This window comes from Folsomia candida, unplaced genomic scaffold, assembly GCF_002217175.1.
Source record: "Folsomia candida strain VU population unplaced genomic scaffold, ASM221717v1 Fcan01_Sc002, whole genome shotgun sequence".
In the NCBI taxonomy this organism is placed as follows: Eukaryota; Metazoa; Arthropoda; class Collembola; order Entomobryomorpha; family Isotomidae; genus Folsomia; species Folsomia candida.
Window position 1 is genome coordinate 10,165,258 of NW_019091194.1, and position 17,485 is coordinate 10,182,742.

The 17,485-nt window shown below is 37.9% G+C and overlaps 1 protein-coding gene across 3 annotated transcripts in view; it reads left to right on the forward strand.

Moving 5' to 3' along the window:
• LOC110843394 (irregular chiasm C-roughest protein) overlaps positions 1-17,485 on the forward strand; it is a 145,112-nt gene that overhangs the window by 32,626 nt on the left and 95,001 nt on the right. For 2 of the 3 annotated variants that reach the window (XM_035847164.1, XM_022089357.2), the window contains exon 2: positions 12,459-12,564. The gene's annotated coding sequence lies outside the window, so the exon portion shown is untranslated. Of the gene's footprint in view, positions 1-8,425; positions 11,305-12,458; positions 12,565-17,485 lie in introns of those variants that run through there. The other variant, XM_035847165.1, reaches the window with a different exon arrangement.

Here is a 17,485-nt window from a genome sequence, read left to right on the forward strand (position 1 = left end):
TCACTTGACCGGAATGAAATGTTGTCTTTCTCAAAAGTATCGTTCAAGTAGTGTCAGTAGCATACAAATTGTAGGGAGAAAAAGTGTTTTTAAGTGTTTTTATAAAGTGAGTAACGCTTGATACTAGGAGATTTATATGATAAAACTTTGTGTCGGTTTTAATGCCCCTGACTTTCAAACTATTATCAGTTTTATAAAATGTCAACGTCTCGTACTTAGTTTCCATTTCTCTCTAAAAATCATAATAAACAAGGAAACCGAGAGTTGGAAATATTTATTGAACCAAAACCAGTTTGACACTCTCCTTGGATGCTGATGAATTTCTTTTTGAAATTCAAAGAAGGCCAGAAAAGATTTATTGAATTATTTGAAAAGCGAAGTAAATTCATCTGCTTAAACCGGTTAGATTTATGGTGGATTTACCCTCAATCTGTGTTTTCTATGGGATCGGATGGATTTTGCATGTCGCCAATTTCTCGCAGTGATGGTAAGTAGAAGTGGGATTATTATAAGTATTAGTGGTGGATGGCTGTTGGTCAATGAGCTTCGAGTACAAATGGCAAAGGCACTCTCGCTTCAGTCCATCTAATCAAATCAAATCAGGGGAAACTAAAATTGAAATTGATTAATTGTGTACAACTCTGCATTTCGGCTGCATCATGATCACACGTTGATACAACGCTAACCGAATTGGGAACTCATAAGCAGCAGCAAATGTTTAGATTTTGGAGTCGTGATTTTAGTCCAAGTGCAAGAAATCAATTTCATTCTCATGGATTTAAAAGACAAGAGCGAGAAGCCTGAACTGGGAAGACGACAGAATTGTATTATCGTTGCCCCGCAAGAGTTTGTTAGGTTCCGGATTAAAAGGTAATTTGAGGATAAAGGAAGGAAATACATTTTAAGATTGTTTAGTTTATATTAAGCTCTCCTTGACTAGAGCGAATTCAGTTGGGTGAATTACGGGAATCCATCTAGAGCTGGCTCAAAACCAAGCAGGCTTCTCTGGCGTTGGTCTCTCTACCGAGTCTGCAGTACGGACGGAGTATATGAAAGAAGTAAACTCGATCAGTCAGAAGGTTGCCTTAACTATCGGTCAGAATGTGATTAAGGAAGTCGTGAAGGAAATCAACAGGATGGGTCTTCTTCTCATTCAAGGAAAAGATCTCAACAAAATCTTGAAGATTGTGGAAGAAAGATCCACTTTTAGATTGGCAATGTTGAATTTAGCTACAATCCCAGCCGCATCAGGGCAGAGAGAGCAAGTTGAGTTAGTGACCAAAACTGATGTTGGTTTACCAGTGGTAGGTAGTGATGGTGGGTCAAGGAAATAATATTTTTATTGGATTTCACTTCGGAAAGATGGAGGGATAAAAAGGGTTGAAATAGAAATGTTTGCGAAATAGATAGACAAGAAAATTGGATTCTGTTCTTTAACAGAAATATGAGAGTGGTTGGTTGGCTTTCTCTCTCTCTCTCTCTTGTGCAAGTGCAACGCAGTGTTTGCTCTGATTTCCTCGTTCCTTCCCTCTGTTTCTGCCACAACCAACCTGCTGAAGCTGAGCGTCTTTCTATTACAGTAGTTTTCTATTATGTGGAGAATAGGATCGGATATTATTAGAAGAAGCAGAGCTGGAAAAATGGATGAGTAGGTTCTCGGCGAAAGCAGTGTAGTTTTCCTGGACTGTCTGGTTCAGAACGCAGATATGATGAAAAGGACGCTCGTTATATGCGTTCAAGGCCTGTGTGGCAAACTCAGTATTTGGTGGTGAGCTTGTTCGAAGACATGTTTTTTGCAAACCTTCTTGCCGTGCCAGACCAACACTCGGTGTAGTAACTCAAGTTGCATCCATTTCCTACTACTTCACTTTCCCTCGCTAGCCAACCAAGAAATTATGATGGAGAGAAAGAGAGATGCGAAATGATGAATGGCATCCTTCCCTCAGTAGCAATCCTGTCTCCAGCTCCTAAGCTGACTGACACAAACAAACGGATGAAGACGAAACAATCTTCTGGTAGAAAAAGTCCTTCACTTTCACTTCGCCACCATCGGAATTGAAAGAAGTTCCCTTTGTGTCGCCAAATGTTTGAAAAGTATTTACTGTTATGTAAAAGTGGGTCAAAGCACCTCATGACTGCAAACAGGGTGGCGAACAAAACATGCCAAAAATTGAATTGATTAATCCTATTTAAGATGGTTCACACAATTAAATTTTTCCCGCATATTTTCCCCCAATTAATTAATCGATAAGTGTGGAATGTCGGTTGGGGAAATGATGTATCTTCCCTGATGACTGACAACACCAACATTTAAGTTGTTCTTATATTTATGCAAGACTCCATGCGTGGGCAACGATTCGAATAAAGGTAAACAGTTTAAGTAACAGAAAAAGTCTGCAAGTGAGCTATAAATAAAAGGAAGCCAGCAAATAGAAAGGGCAAAGGGAATCAAATATGACCGACATGTCACAGTCGCATGTCAACCTGCATGCGTCATGTTACATAACTGCATACCGTACCGTACATACATAAACAAATGACACGGCCGAGTGCTGGATTTTCCGTTTAATGTGTTTGAAACTGGCAACCCTTGATATCTGATAGAAATAGTTGATGATGTTTACCTCGCTCTATTTTTACCACGTCTACGTATACGGAAGAATTAATCCAATTCCAGACAAGGCATGGACTCAAATATCTCAGAATATTATTTATAACGAGCGTATTAATTCCTCCCCCGCCGACAATACAATACAAGTTTTATCTCGATATCTTATGTAGTTAAGCTCAAAGGTCAGTGTTGATGAAATGTCAATTGTGATGCAATTAATTAATATCAAAATTCATACTTGGGACTTTAGGAGTAGTGTAATTTAAACGACATAATCACTCATTTCTTGTAGTTAATTAGAGTATATGGAGCTAAATTTTGTAGATGTGTTTTTGTGGTTGATTCGGTGAAAGCAAACAACACGGTCTTGAGGAGCAGAAGAAAGTGTGGCGGTGCGAACGTGAGAGGTTGAGAGAGTGAGAACCTGTGCTGGGGGAAAGAAGAAGGCGTATTTTTGTATGATAATTGATGCACACTCCCCACGGAATGGAATTTGTGGTGGCTTCTTTCATCTCCACAATTTCCTCCTCTTTGTTCTCTAAAAAGCACCAACAAAGCATCCAACTCACTCAGGTCGTCGGCGGCACAAGTTTTCTCCTCTTGTGCCTTTGTTGTACTTACGACCAAACTGAACCAACTATCGACTTTCCACATTTACCCCACCAGCAAAACAAGGCTGTTTGTTGTGTTGTTGTATCTTCTGCTTTTCCCTTCATGCATCCTCCTGCTCTCCACTTTTGCAGATTTCTCTTGAAAATGGGATCGTATTTGGGCATTATTTTGGTGAATGGAGAGGTGAGTGGGCGAAGTGGTTATTGGTTTGGTTGTAAGTCTGCCTGCTATACTCCATATGCCCATTCTTATTCCTCAACCATGCTCAATTTTCACAGTTGGCCTTTACTTTGGCGGATCTTGTTTCTTTACTTTCTTTACAAGTTCACTGCTGCTTCAAGTTTCTTCAACTTGCATGTCGGCGGTGGTGGAGTGGAGCCTATTACACAATGTGTCGGGAAAGAAAGTCCGCTTTTTGTTTTCTCTCCCACTTCCTAATCCAATCAAGGAAATGTGCGTCCAAACAAAAAAAACTGTGTCCGCTCACTTTTGAAGGAAAAGCTATACGTTCGTGGCACTATATTAGAATCTGCAAAATTCTAATCGATTCTTATTCCTATCGATTAAATTCAATTACGCAACTTTTCACGATTTTTCATACACGCCACCACGACTTGCCTCGATTGTTGAATTGAGATGTTCCAGTCATTTAAGGCAACCCAGGCATTTCCACAGCAATTTCCTGTCAAAATAATGCACGAACCAATGTGGTTATGCAACATTGAAGGGGCGTGAAGTGGAATGCTATACGATTCCTCAAACAACTTTCACTTTTACTTCACAACAGTGTAGACAGAGAAAGTGAGAAAAGCATATTCGCATGGACTACGGTTTTACAATGTGCACGTGTGTATGGATTTGTTCACACTCCCATTCGAAATATGTATCGTGCTGTCTCACAACATGAAAGTTTTGCATCAATATTTCTTGCGAATATTGTACAAACTTGTTACTTCTCCATGGGATGAGAAAGACCCACTTTCGCCAGGAAAATAAATTGCGTTGGTTGGTGCTTAATCCTACTAACCAAACAATATGTTGTTGCATTACTGCATCGTAATCCTGTCAAATTACGGTGCTGTACATAACGCTGCAAAATGCCACCACTGCCGCCGCCGCCACGACTATCAACAAATTGGAATAAGGTATGTAGTCGTCGTTGGTAGTAGTTGGAACATATATGAGGAGAATATGAGGGTGTGGGGATGATGTAATAAGCCCTGGTCATGAGTGAAAGAAGTAGGATGATGAGATAGGTGAGAAGAAGAAGTGGTATAAAGAACTGACAGGTTACTAATGATGATGGATGGCGATTCTTTTGTCCTCTCTCTCTCTCCTCATTTCCTTCCTCCCTCCGTTGTCTCTCTCTCCATGCAACTTTTGTTATTATTGTTCCTGTCGGAGTATGAACCAGAAAAGTTGTGTTTCCCCATACACACACTTAGTTCATGATTGTTTGATACTGCGCCAAAAACATAACGAGCTACAACACAACATCCATAATAGAGAGCGTCAGACAAAATTCCCATGAGAATCGCAAAATCTTCGGTGATAGGAGACTTGGTGCGATAGGATACGCTAAATTGAAGTTTGTTGGTTGATACTCCTCGACTTGGAGGAATAATGACATCACATCCACATGATGCGATAAGATGGGGATATCCATCCGATAATGAATAAAATATTTCCTTGGATGGGGAAAGTTGGAAGAGATTTCTGGAACAAGAACATGCTTCATACGGGCAATGTATCGATTTGTTGGTTCGTTATTAGGGCTCCCTCAGCAGGTGGACCATCAAAGGTGGTAAACAAGGCAGCGACTGAGTGACTGATAGTGCTACATAGATAATTATGTGGTTTCACTGCATGTGACTATATAAACTAGTAGCTATATTCGTATGCATGTAACAAGCATAAGATTTGACGAAGGTCGACAGAAGAGTTAATAATAAGAGCGAAACGTTCTCATCCTCTTCAATATAATATATTATAGGCAATGGCGAATTTCTTCTGAATTTGAAGCCTTTCAATTACTTTGCGTTTGATGTTCTCATCTCATGTCGTAGCCTGTTTTCTTCATTTCCAATTCGACGACAAAACTTTTCAATTCTACTTCAGATGAATACACGAACATGTATTTTTACATATTGAGTTTGTCCGTAGTCAAATAATTTTTTGCATTTTACAAGAACTACGTATGCAGATACACATACCTACATATGTACATGAAATGATTTATATCACAAACCTAAAGAAAGCTACCCGTTTGTGCATAAAGTATTTGTGACATTTGCAACACTTTTATTTTTGCACCCTTAAATTTGGTCAGATGTTATCAATCCGAAGAACCATTAAGTACAACAACGACCATCCCCAAACTGGTTGTAAGACCATAATTAACTTGCCATGCTACCTCATTAATATTTTGGTGTTTATGCATTTAACCACCGATTGTAAAGGACAATTTGCAAATGGAAATGTATATTACCAGAAAGCACGAAAATCTTGTGCAATATAGTCAGCTCAAATATGTAGCTCAAATTATGCGTACATACATACATATAGGTACGTAATACTTATGTGTGTGTATAATAACAGCCAATATGTGCTACGTACAACTCGGTTAACTATCTTATCGGATCTTGGGTCTAAAATTGTTTGGATTTAAGCATGCATGTGTGACTTGGGTATTAATGAAAGAATTTAATTTGTAAATTCTGCTGTCACCACTGAGCCAAACTTGATTTTTGCAATTCTTGTGAGAATATGTAGTACCAATTGCATGCACCCAACAAGGTTTATTAACATTTGCCAACAACCCTACAATACACGAAAATTTATTTCTCAATTTAACAGAACCGGAATTGGCATAATGCAAACTTAATGTTAATTCGTATTCGCCGATATAAATTCAGTTGTATTTCGTGGGTAAATAAGTATTTAAAATCTGTGAGCTATAGAATAAATTGGCTTAAAGGTTATTTTAGCATTACAGCATGTGGGCATTTACATAGTTCTGTTTTCTATGCTATAAAAATATTTCATTGAGCCAATGAGCTTGTTGAGCGATAAATGATCGTATTCATTTCTTGTGTGACACATTTGGGAGGAACGTCAATTTGTTCATACATATTCTGTATTTGCATTAATGTTCGCTAGAATGGCTGTTTGAAGGCATCCTCCTTCCAATTTGAACTACTTACTTGGTCTCATTGTTATTACGACTGCTTACACACATTCATGAATCAAGGTGGAATCCTTAACTGTCATTTTTGATTCATGAATACAAATTTGCTCCTTTATGCAAAACTTGTCTGCATACCTAGCGCCTTATACCAAGAAAGAAAGAGTACGGCACAATTGAACGCATTTGCAAAGTTTGTCATAAAAAGGAACGCATGAATTTTCTATCGGATTGCGACCATAGATTTGGCTTGTTACTCTCATATAATGGCGTAGGTAAGCGGGATCGAAGTCCATCCACAACTTTGGCTAGCAAAATCTGATTGTAAGTTCTTCTCAGACTCGGCAGGTTGGGAAAAGGCTAAAGTCTCAGGAGTATACATATTTCTGAACATGTATGCACGGAACGAATAAAGGCACAAGTTACAGAATACTCACTGTCCCACTTTCCACTCATAATAACATCCAATTTACCACCGTCTCTGCATATGTAGCTCGTAGGTTGGTTTGGTTTCTGGGTATCATCATCATCATCATCATCATGTCGTATAATGGCGAAGCACAATTTTGCACAATGCGATCTTGGAAAATAGATAGCTTCTTCCATCCACGGGCAACAAAGAAGGAAGGAATGTTTGTTGCTCATCCTTGTTCTTGTTCCGCTGGATGTTCTACCCAATTCCAATTCACAGTAAATCATCTTCAACAACAAAGGAAGATTTGCAATATGGGATTTAAACAAGAGAAATAAATAATGTCGGCCGCTCTGTTTTCTCTGTGTCTACTATGCGTGTAAAATCTTATGAATCGAGCAGAGTTCCAATATCTTGTATTTCCTCGGGCAACAATCTCTTTGCAAACTATTGGTATCAATAATACCAAGGGACATTGATGGCTCCGATAAGTGATACAAATGCCGCACTCTCTCTCTCTCCTCTCTGCCGATCTATCTTTGTCTTGTCCCAGCACTGCATACATACGTTCGTATATTCAGTCATGTATTCAAACTCATGTACAGAGATTGGAACCGAGTCGCTGGAAGAGGTAAGAATATTGAGTGACGCGTCCTTGGGAACTAGTTCGACAAGACAGGTCAGGTCATCTCAACTTGGCAAGAAGTGCCAAGAAGAGCATTTCGATTGAACAGTTGAATATTTATGAGTCACTTGAGTCAACAAGCGACCTGTGCTAAATTTTGGCTCAAATTTCCTTCTGTCCGTATCTCGTGTTTGCAATAGAGGCCCAACTTTGTTGGCTTCAGCACTTGATTTTCTTTTGTAAAGATGACGAATCCAAAATGAGGAACGAGTTACAAACATTTCGCTTGTGCACAATCTTCCTGCAGGACATCAAAATTTATTGGAAGAATAAGGCGATGCAACTTTGGAATCACGGTAGTGTTGAAAGCACTCATACTAAATTCAAAGTAGAAATACATAGCTTAGGTTTTTTATATGCAAGCAAAATGCGCAATAAGCTTTTATGCAAATTTCTATTTCCAAACGTAGTAAAATTACAACCGCGGCATGAAATTGGCTTTTATCTACAATCGTGAAATGGAATTAACCCAGTTCTGTTGCGGCTTGTTACAGTTTATTACTTAATTTCCACTTCCGAAGTTTGTGTGCTGGGGAAGTTTATAGAAACGAGTGCGATTCATTACATAATTACCAGCAGTACTTTAATCATTCTGCTATTTACATAAGCGCATTTTATCCTCATGATCCGTCTTAATAAATATTTTCAAAGTATCAGTATTTAAGGAACCTAATTTTTAATGTGTTTATACTTTCACTTAGTTTGTTGATCAATTCCTATTTTACTGCTTGTGCCTTGGCTGTGCACGTACTAAAATGTTCCGGCAGTTCAAATCGATAACATAATAATGTTCATTCCAGAGTTGAAAGCTTTTACCTTGGAGAATTGTAGGGTTGGATATGTTGGAATGAAATCAAATTTACATGTGGTAGTGCTGTGCTGTGTATTTACGTACGTATGTAATACCACATCAAACAAACATTTCCAACCAGTTTTCTCTACTTTTTTTGATGGCGAACTACTCAAATACCGAATCACATACCACGTGCTTCAATTAATGTGCAACATATATATATTGAACATTTTATTTTCGTAATAATTTTCCCATCCACTGTTGGGGCTTATTATTGCACAGAGGAAAGTAAATAGAATACCGATAGGTGCACACATAAGCCGTCTTGCTTTTGACTTTGATTTGGCAACTTGGAATATGGAGAAAGAATAATAGGCACCATCAAAAAGGAGAGACACTTGTCTTTCCCCTTGAAAAAATTCGCCCAGGATTTCCACCACTTCACATTTTTCTCCCACTACTTTCTGCAATTCAATAGCACTACCATGTCAGATTATTCTCAATTCGCATACTCATGCATACAAGATCACCACCAAGATTGCTATGCAGAGGGAAAAGATTCTTCGTCACGCTCTATCCTCTTCAGAAAGGCTTCGTGCTTCAACCTTACAAGCTCAATCTGTGGGCAGATTATTTTCTCTCAAGTAGCCAACGATGTGTGAGTGCAACTCCATTCTACGCACATTTCTTAAGTTTCCTTGGGTAAGAATTGATCTGAAAGGCTTCGGGATGGATTTACCTGTATTTCCTTCCTCACAGAATAAAAGGATACTTTTGTGCATTTAGTTTGGCCCTATTTTAGCTGTATGTACACATATTGTGGTGAATTTGGTACTTTTTTGTTCTTTTTTACAACAAATTACTTTTCCACCTGGTATAATTGCTACCTCTCAACAGAAAGGTATACACATATTTGCGTGTAATAGTATTTAGATTAAAAAAATCAGTGATGCGACGGTATCATGATGACTATAAACAAACATTGGTTTAGTTTCACATCCGATCAAACGCTGAATAAACATCTTTAACTGCAAGTGTTTGCACAGGATGAGGACAGAGTTGCAACTATGACGTCATTCCTCGTTCTTGAAGACACTTTCCGGATACGTCCTTTCCCCCACGGACCACAGAGTCTGTTGAATTTAAAGTAAAGAAATAAGAACTGTATTATTCAAATACAAAACCAATATTTTTATTACTTTCCCTCTTCCATCCGCTTATTCTCCATGACTCTTTTCTCCGCGGTATCACAGTCGTCGGTAGAGATACGAGGACGACAAGAAAATGTGATATGACAGCTTGCGTTTCTTTTTGGAGAACCGGATGGTTAGTTCTACTCGAATGTTAAAATTGCAATGTAGGCAAAAAGTATATATTTTCAGGGTAAAAAAATCTTTTAAAATAATCGGAAGGAAACTAAGCAGACCCTGCAGGGGAATTCTGAATCATATCTTTTCTTCGTGTTACGTCGTCTCTTATTTTATCTGGCATAGTTCTATGAGAGTCGAACTTATTTATATATTGCGCATACAAAGATCACGAGATCAAGTGGCACAGTTTTTTTTCATTTTATTTTAAAATTACAATTAAGATACATTTTACTTGAAAATATATATAAAAGTAGGTGTATTTTTATATGTGGTCCTCCTGTTGAAACCTTATCTTCATTTACACACATTTTGAGACCAGAGCTTTTACCACAGTATCTTTTTTCAAGTTTTCTACACAATGATATTAATGGTAAAAGGGCCAGTACAAAGTGACACAGGTTTTTTTGCAGCAAGTTCAGCATGATCTTTATTTTTCTTTCTCTTTGTCATACTTTCTTGATGTTGAGAGTTGACTATGTTATCATGCCATGGTTCTGACACTGATACAACATGTCACGAAATAAAGAGACATTAACCTTATCAAATAACGGTTGCAAACACATTTCACTTCTCAGCGGAAACTTTTTCAGGAGTTGAGAACAGATAAGGTTATTGTGCTCCTCTTGGTACTGTATGAAACTCATTTTACTGGAAGGAAGCTCTTGTTTTTTATGCATGAAAAGAAGGTTGTTGTTTGCTCTCCTCGGCAGATGAACCTTTTTCATTCCTTCTTATGGGGTATTGAACAGTGAAGTGTATATAACAGAATATCTCTCTGATGCACGGCTGAAGACGTCGGCAGCTCAAAAGGGTAGCAGCGAAGGTATAAAGGAGTCGAAGTCAAACAGGGGAATGGGATGTGGCATGAAAAGTGAAGATATATAAACAATGGAAGGTGCCGACGTAATTTATTCTTCCCAAAAAATGCCGAGAAATACAAAAGATCTCAAACTACTTGTGTTTTCTCTTTGTCTTTTCTTTTTATTTCCCAGCTCAACTTTCCTCTTGTATCTACGCAGCTCAAATGCGAGAATCGCGAATCGTCCTCAGAAAATCAGAGTCTTTTCGCTGCATCTCTTTTCTGGTGTGCGTCACGTTGGCAGTGTCTTTTGGTCTTTGCGTAACCATTTTTAACACACAAAGTTGAAAGGATTTAGCAACATTTCTTGGGATAATTTTTGCAGAGATTTTAAAATCGCTAAAAATGTATATTTTTATTTAGTCCTTCAATATTAAGTACTAAATTTAGTTACATTATGTAAAGTACAGATCTACGTTTTATTAGTTATCTCGCAGACTTAATTAATTCTAAATTGATGAGTGCACACGACAGGTCGTAAGATTCCTATCCCATCACAACGTTACGAAATAATTATACCAAGAAAACCTTTCTAAGCAATTTGTAAGGATTAAGGAGTACGTAACTCCCCAACATCTTCTCAATTTGGTCTCCACCCCTCTTGAGGGCAACGAGGGGGCACCCTGCAGCGACGGAAAATTACTCTCCCTTCAGGAGAATGTGTGGACAGCAATGCGAAATTCACTCATGCACTCTCCGCAATTTGCTCCTGCGTTCAATTATTAATGTCTGTGGCATTTATGCAAAATGGAAGAATGGTGCAACGTGAACTGCTTAGGTAATAATGAGAAAATAGGTAATAATGCATAAGAAGACATGATAATGTTATTCTGAATTCTCTGTTGAATTGCTAAATATCGAGACTCGAAATCACCACCACCACCACTTTAGCTTATCCTCTCTTTCAATGCTTACTCAATAATGGGATGTAATCCCTCTTATTCATCAAACATCAAGTTTTCATCCTCCTTTGTATGCAGAATGAGAGAATCACGTTTACGAAGAAAGTAGTTATGATATCGTCCACTGCATATGTTTCATCCCTCTTACGACTGCTCACCCACCACACGCACTTATCCACCCCTAAAGAAGATAAGATAAATAAATCCCTTTTCAGATGTTACTTATTTCCCTCCAAGTCGCCTTATCATTTCCTGCACCCTACTTACGAAAGCTCGGAATCATCCCCACTCGGGAGAAAGAGAGCTCGTGTGGGGGGATCCCACTTTAATGCACTTTCTCCTTTTTCGTTCTTCCTCCTCCGTTGCCTCCCACTCCCAAGCGAACCAAGAGAACAAGATGCCGGGAAGGAATTGCATTAAGGAGTGAATGAAAAAGTAAAGTGACGCTGGAGGGCTTAGTGCGACACTTTGTTGTGCATCTAACACAACTTCCGTTTTACACTATTTCTCCGTCACCACTCTTTTCCTCGTCACTCGGAAAGAAAACAATCGAATTTTCCTTGTCTGGGTGTGTGAAAAAGTGTGTGAAAAAGTGTACATATGTCACGGAAAATCTCAAGGCATAATAACGAAATATATTTACCCCTTGTTTGCACTTTTAAGTTTATTTTACGGTCCAGAAGAGTCTCAAAATTGAAAAGCCTCTCCCTTTATGCGATCACCGATGCATCCTTTGTATTTTTTGAATATCACATTTTAAACGTAATATGATACGTATTCTAGAAGGGCGTGGATGTGTTTGGTAGAAAAAAAATCCATTAGGATTCAAAAACTTTTAAGCTTGTGCAGTTTTCATGGTAAATTGAATGAGGCTTAATGCTTATCATCGCAGAAAGGGAGCGAATAGCCCAACGGTCATGATTTTGAAAAAAATGTTTAATATCTTATTACTTAAATATACTGGGTACATTACATATGTACAAAAGTCTTAGTAGCATGTTTAATGATTTTATCAATTTCTAAATTTCAGATTGCTCTCACCGCTTCCGAGGATCCAGTTTGTGTTCGCCCACGCAAAGTGAGACAAATGTAAAGAGTGAGCTTAATGTCACTTTTGTGAATTAACCTTTCAGCAGGTACAATTAAAACCACTTTTGTTTTCATGCATAAAATATCGACATATTAAGCTTTGTTATACGAAAAGAACTTAAGGTCACGTGAAGCATTTTATAATCTTTGAACATGCGGACTTTTCTTCAACAAGAAGACAGATAGCTGTTTAATATTCTAATCAGTCCTTCTGCTTTTTTCGTATCATTTGGTTTCTTCGTTTTAGGTTCTTTCACTTTATCAAATCTTTCAAGGTGAATGACAGATATCGGGCAGATAGAAGAAGCAATTGAGCACGACCACTGGCCTTTTAACTTGTATGTCAGGATCAAAATCGGCATATTTACAACAAAGTCGCCAGGTTTCGAGGAGGCAGTAGTGTGTGGTCGGCTGGTTAGAATTTACATGTTGATGACTTTTGAGCTAAAGAAGAACAAAATCAATACTTTTAAGGACTGGTTTGATTTTACGATAACAAATACTGTGCATTTAATTCATACGCGATATTTTATTTCGAATCACCGATGTTATACATGAAAATATTTTGTATTTCTAAAATCGAAGAGAAATGTGCAGTTTGCCATATTATGGAGTTCAGCCTTCACCTCCAAACTTATTACATGGCTACTACACACATCTCATTATCTTTTATGACCATACTCCATTTTCATGATTAGTTTGTGTTTAAATGGACAAATGAGAAGAGGATAAATTACCCTTTCATCATTTCATCAAGCAGGAAATACTTATAACATGTGAGGGTTTCCAGTAAAAAAAAGGAAAAAGAAATATAAAATCAGCATTTTTGTGTATACACCACATTTCAAACAAACTTACCTATTTCTAGCATTTTGCAATAATAAATTGCAATACTTTATAAGCAGAACCATTATTCGCAACATATTTCAGTGCGCAATTTACTCGTGATTCTCTACATTTCCCCGCTTCGAACCAGAAGTTCTATATTTCTGGAATGAATTTAATGAATGTAATGAATTTATTGCATTCTCGCAGAATATAAAATTTCAACAGAGTGAAAATGCAAGAATGTCCTGATGACCTTGTTTGCCCCATCCTACATAATGCGTATTTATGACCAAGGTCTGCATGTAATAATACTTAACGCCGCTTCTAAAGTAGGGCTTTGGTTGGAGAAGTATGAGAGGCTGTTGTTAGCATAGAGATGGCCGGGGATGGAATGTTCTGCCTTGTTTCAATTTTCAATTCCATTAGTTCCATTTCATCAAGAGTACTACCCCACCAGAAGTCATGAAACAGAGGAATACAATTCCTACTTTCTGAATGCAGACGAGATTAAATTCCATTCGGAGCGTAATGAGACAGCGATGGAAAACAGACGGGCTGTGTAATGTAACGTGCGAGTCCAGCCATATTTTCACCCTTTTCAAAAATGTACCTCAAATGCATGGTTTTCCACCAAAATTTCATACCTACATATGTAAAAGAAAGCGAGCTACTACTACATACATATGTTTACTACGAATACAAAGGCACTTTTTAGGAGGAGGTGTCACCAATTTTGCGTTTATTTTCTGCATCAATGTTCCCAAACCAAAGTCAGAGCTCGGATCATGGACACAGTAATGAAACACTTACTGGGTTGCACGCCGTAAATACGCAGCATTACGTAAGGATGACCACAACTCGTAACTTTCCACATCACCTCCATCCACTCCAATCCAGCTCACCATCCATTTCCATTACCGCCCTGTTGGAGTTCTCTCTACTTCCCGATCTGGAAACTAATGCCACGCCGTGTCGTCGTTATCTGTATTGTAATTGCGTTCCATTGTATCTGTTTTGTTTCCATCTCGGCACGGACAAGACACACAGATCCGATCTGGCTTGGGCTGGACAGCGCTCTTCTTCCGGTTCGTTGGTCACCCGGCCCTGTATGCTTTGGGTCGGTCGGTGACCAATATAATGTACATGCTACAACCTATTCAGGGAAGAAGGAATACAATAGGATTGTAATTTTTTGTGGTGTTGAATGTGTTGAATTTTCGTACAGTTGACATGCCAAAAATATGACGAATAATTCATCACACACGATTTTGGCATAGTTTTGCAAGTTTACGTGTTCTTCCGCACTTTTTTACAGGAGTTTGTTCGAACAAGTAAAAGTTGTGTTCATCCGATACTAATGCAATTTCGCTTAATCCCATCCGTTATCCTTTACCAGAAAGGGTTACATACACACATCGCCGAAAATCCTCGTGAAAAAACAACAACTTGGAGCTTTCCGGTGTCCTGCAGGTTGCACAAGAGTTGTGGTTGGTGCACTGCTGAGGTCCCATTATTTCTCCAAGAGATACGACAGAACTGAAGATAAATACCTTCTTAGCTTTACTTACGTTGGTTTGATCATACATCAGCCATAAACTTGAACTTGATTTTACTTTCTTTTGCCACCTGAATGCATGCAGGTTTCCTTCTCCATTCAAAGCAAATTGCAACCAAACATTTTTTAGCTGTAACGTTCGCCTACAACACGATGTATGGGCTAGATCTTAGCAAATAAATATGAAAAATGGGCATGGGCTGGATAACGATAATTGGAGTTAAGTGGGAGGGTTGGTAATTTCTTATTGTGACCGGGAGACAACCTTTATCCTTAACCGGTCTTTTATTCATTGCGTGTACTTATGAACCGTCTCCAGATTAAGTCTTAAATCTTTGAGATCTCTCAATCAAATATTTTTCAGCATTTGTGAATCCTTTGTTGGAAATATGTGATCAAGGATAAATTAAGTTACGGCATCACACTCAAGGCGATTAATTTTTGTTGTTGCATGAAATATTGACAATTTGCAAGTAAAGTGCTTCGTTACCAAAATAATTGCAAAACATTATGTACTACTACTCAAGTAGCTCTATTATTTCCTCTAGGAACAAATTTAAAATATTGCATTGGCTGGATTTAACAATTGTGTTTCAAAAAACGGGACAATGCAGAAACCACAGGGCTGCTGTTATGGGCATATAAATTATCTTCATAAATACACATTAATGAAGTAATCTGGTCAATTCCATCGAACAAAAGTAGACCGACCTGATCAGCAAGAAGAGGGAGAGAAGAAGTAGGCTTGGCTCGGATGAGTTTTCCAAGTTGCAAGTAATTCCATTTAATTTTATTTATTTAATTCCCCTCCGGGACAAACGAGAAACCTGCCCCTTTGCCACCAAGGATTTGCCAATTTACATGCAAAGTCTTTTCTGACAAACAAATACAATCTTAAACTTGGCATTCTGGACAGCCAAACAATTAGCTTAAAATATTACAACTCCCCTTTCAACCATGAATGCATCCAATCCAATTCTTCTCCCTCTTTATATTCTGCATTGTTTCAGCATTATCATCATCATTATACTAATGCAGGGTAATGGCACTGAATTAGATGGACAGATTGCTATCTGCTTCAAGTTCACGTCCAAACAGTCTACCAAATGTTTGTACCATTCTTATGATGAGCATACATAACACGACTAGCTTGTAGAATCTCAGTGAGCGGGCAATTTATTATTATTGCGATGAAAAACAACTTTCCATACCAATTTTTGCAAGACATAAATTTTGTTTAATGATACGCGAGTTGCATGTGTTTAAGAAAAATTAAAAGTACTTTTAATAGCAGTAATTAATACGAAAAAGTCTGGAAACGTTCATCTTCATTACGAAAAGGCGTATCAGCAAAGATCTGCTCCTTCAAAATTTGAAGGTCATGCACAGTTTTGGTGTGGCTAAACCAGACCGAACATCCATCCCATCCATTACATAGAGTTGAGCAACTCATTTTTTGCAATCATTTGTCTTTAGGGTGGAACTGGACATATATTTTATTTCGTGGATAGTGTATAATTTGGAAATTGAGATGCAGAATGTATCAACAATGAAGTTATGATATGATGCTATTGTACGGTATTCACGCCCGAACTATTAGCTGCTACAAAGTCTTGCCCGATGTGGGTTGGTAATTTGTAGAGAAAATAAAAATAAAGTTGAAAGCTTCCATAGACGTTTTTTTTAAATTAATGACAAGCAAACTTTGCAAAAATGACGAGCATTCCGCGGTCCTGTTACATAATTCCAATGCATTTTAGCTATGTTTTGCCATATGATATGATGCATCTAGAGGTATATGACGACATATGACGGAAAATGGACTGCAAATAATGTGTATGTATATACGACAAGCATCCTCGACCATGCACCTGCCAAATTAGATATCAACCTGCATATTATGCATTCAAAATTAATAGCTTCAATATAGCGGCATATTATTAAAAAGTATATGTGCTAAAAGCAAACAATAAAATATTTATAAATTAAGCAATTATATACTCGCAGAGGTCATATGCATATAGCCCCACATACACCTTATTGTTATTAGTGTTACTGCTCGGTTATCATCATTAATGCTACAGGTTCTTCCGTAGTTATATACTTAATAATTCAATAAATCAAATTCATTACATCTCGCATTAAAAATGTAACGGAACTTTTACATCAAATTTGGCAATAGAATGATTCAGATACGTCGGCATTTTTCACTACATCGAACCATTTATTTGTAAGTGGCCATTTTATCATCAGCCTCATCTCCGTCCGGTTTTGGAGGAGCATTTATTGTACGTATTCTATCTACAACAAGTATTCCGACTTCTTTGGGATTAATTGCAATGGAGTCCTTTCCCTCATCGACCACATTTGGACATTGACAATTTGCAAGAGGATAATCACACAGAGGTTCTACATTAGACAAGAATATAAAATCCAACAACTGAACCCGGCATTGTGCTTCCGACTGATAATAATACCAGGGATGGCTGATTGGCATTGCCAACTATATAACTCTGAACTATGACAAAACTCGTTTCATGATATATTAAAAATTCATCAAAATTTTAAATAAACTTGTCACTCCT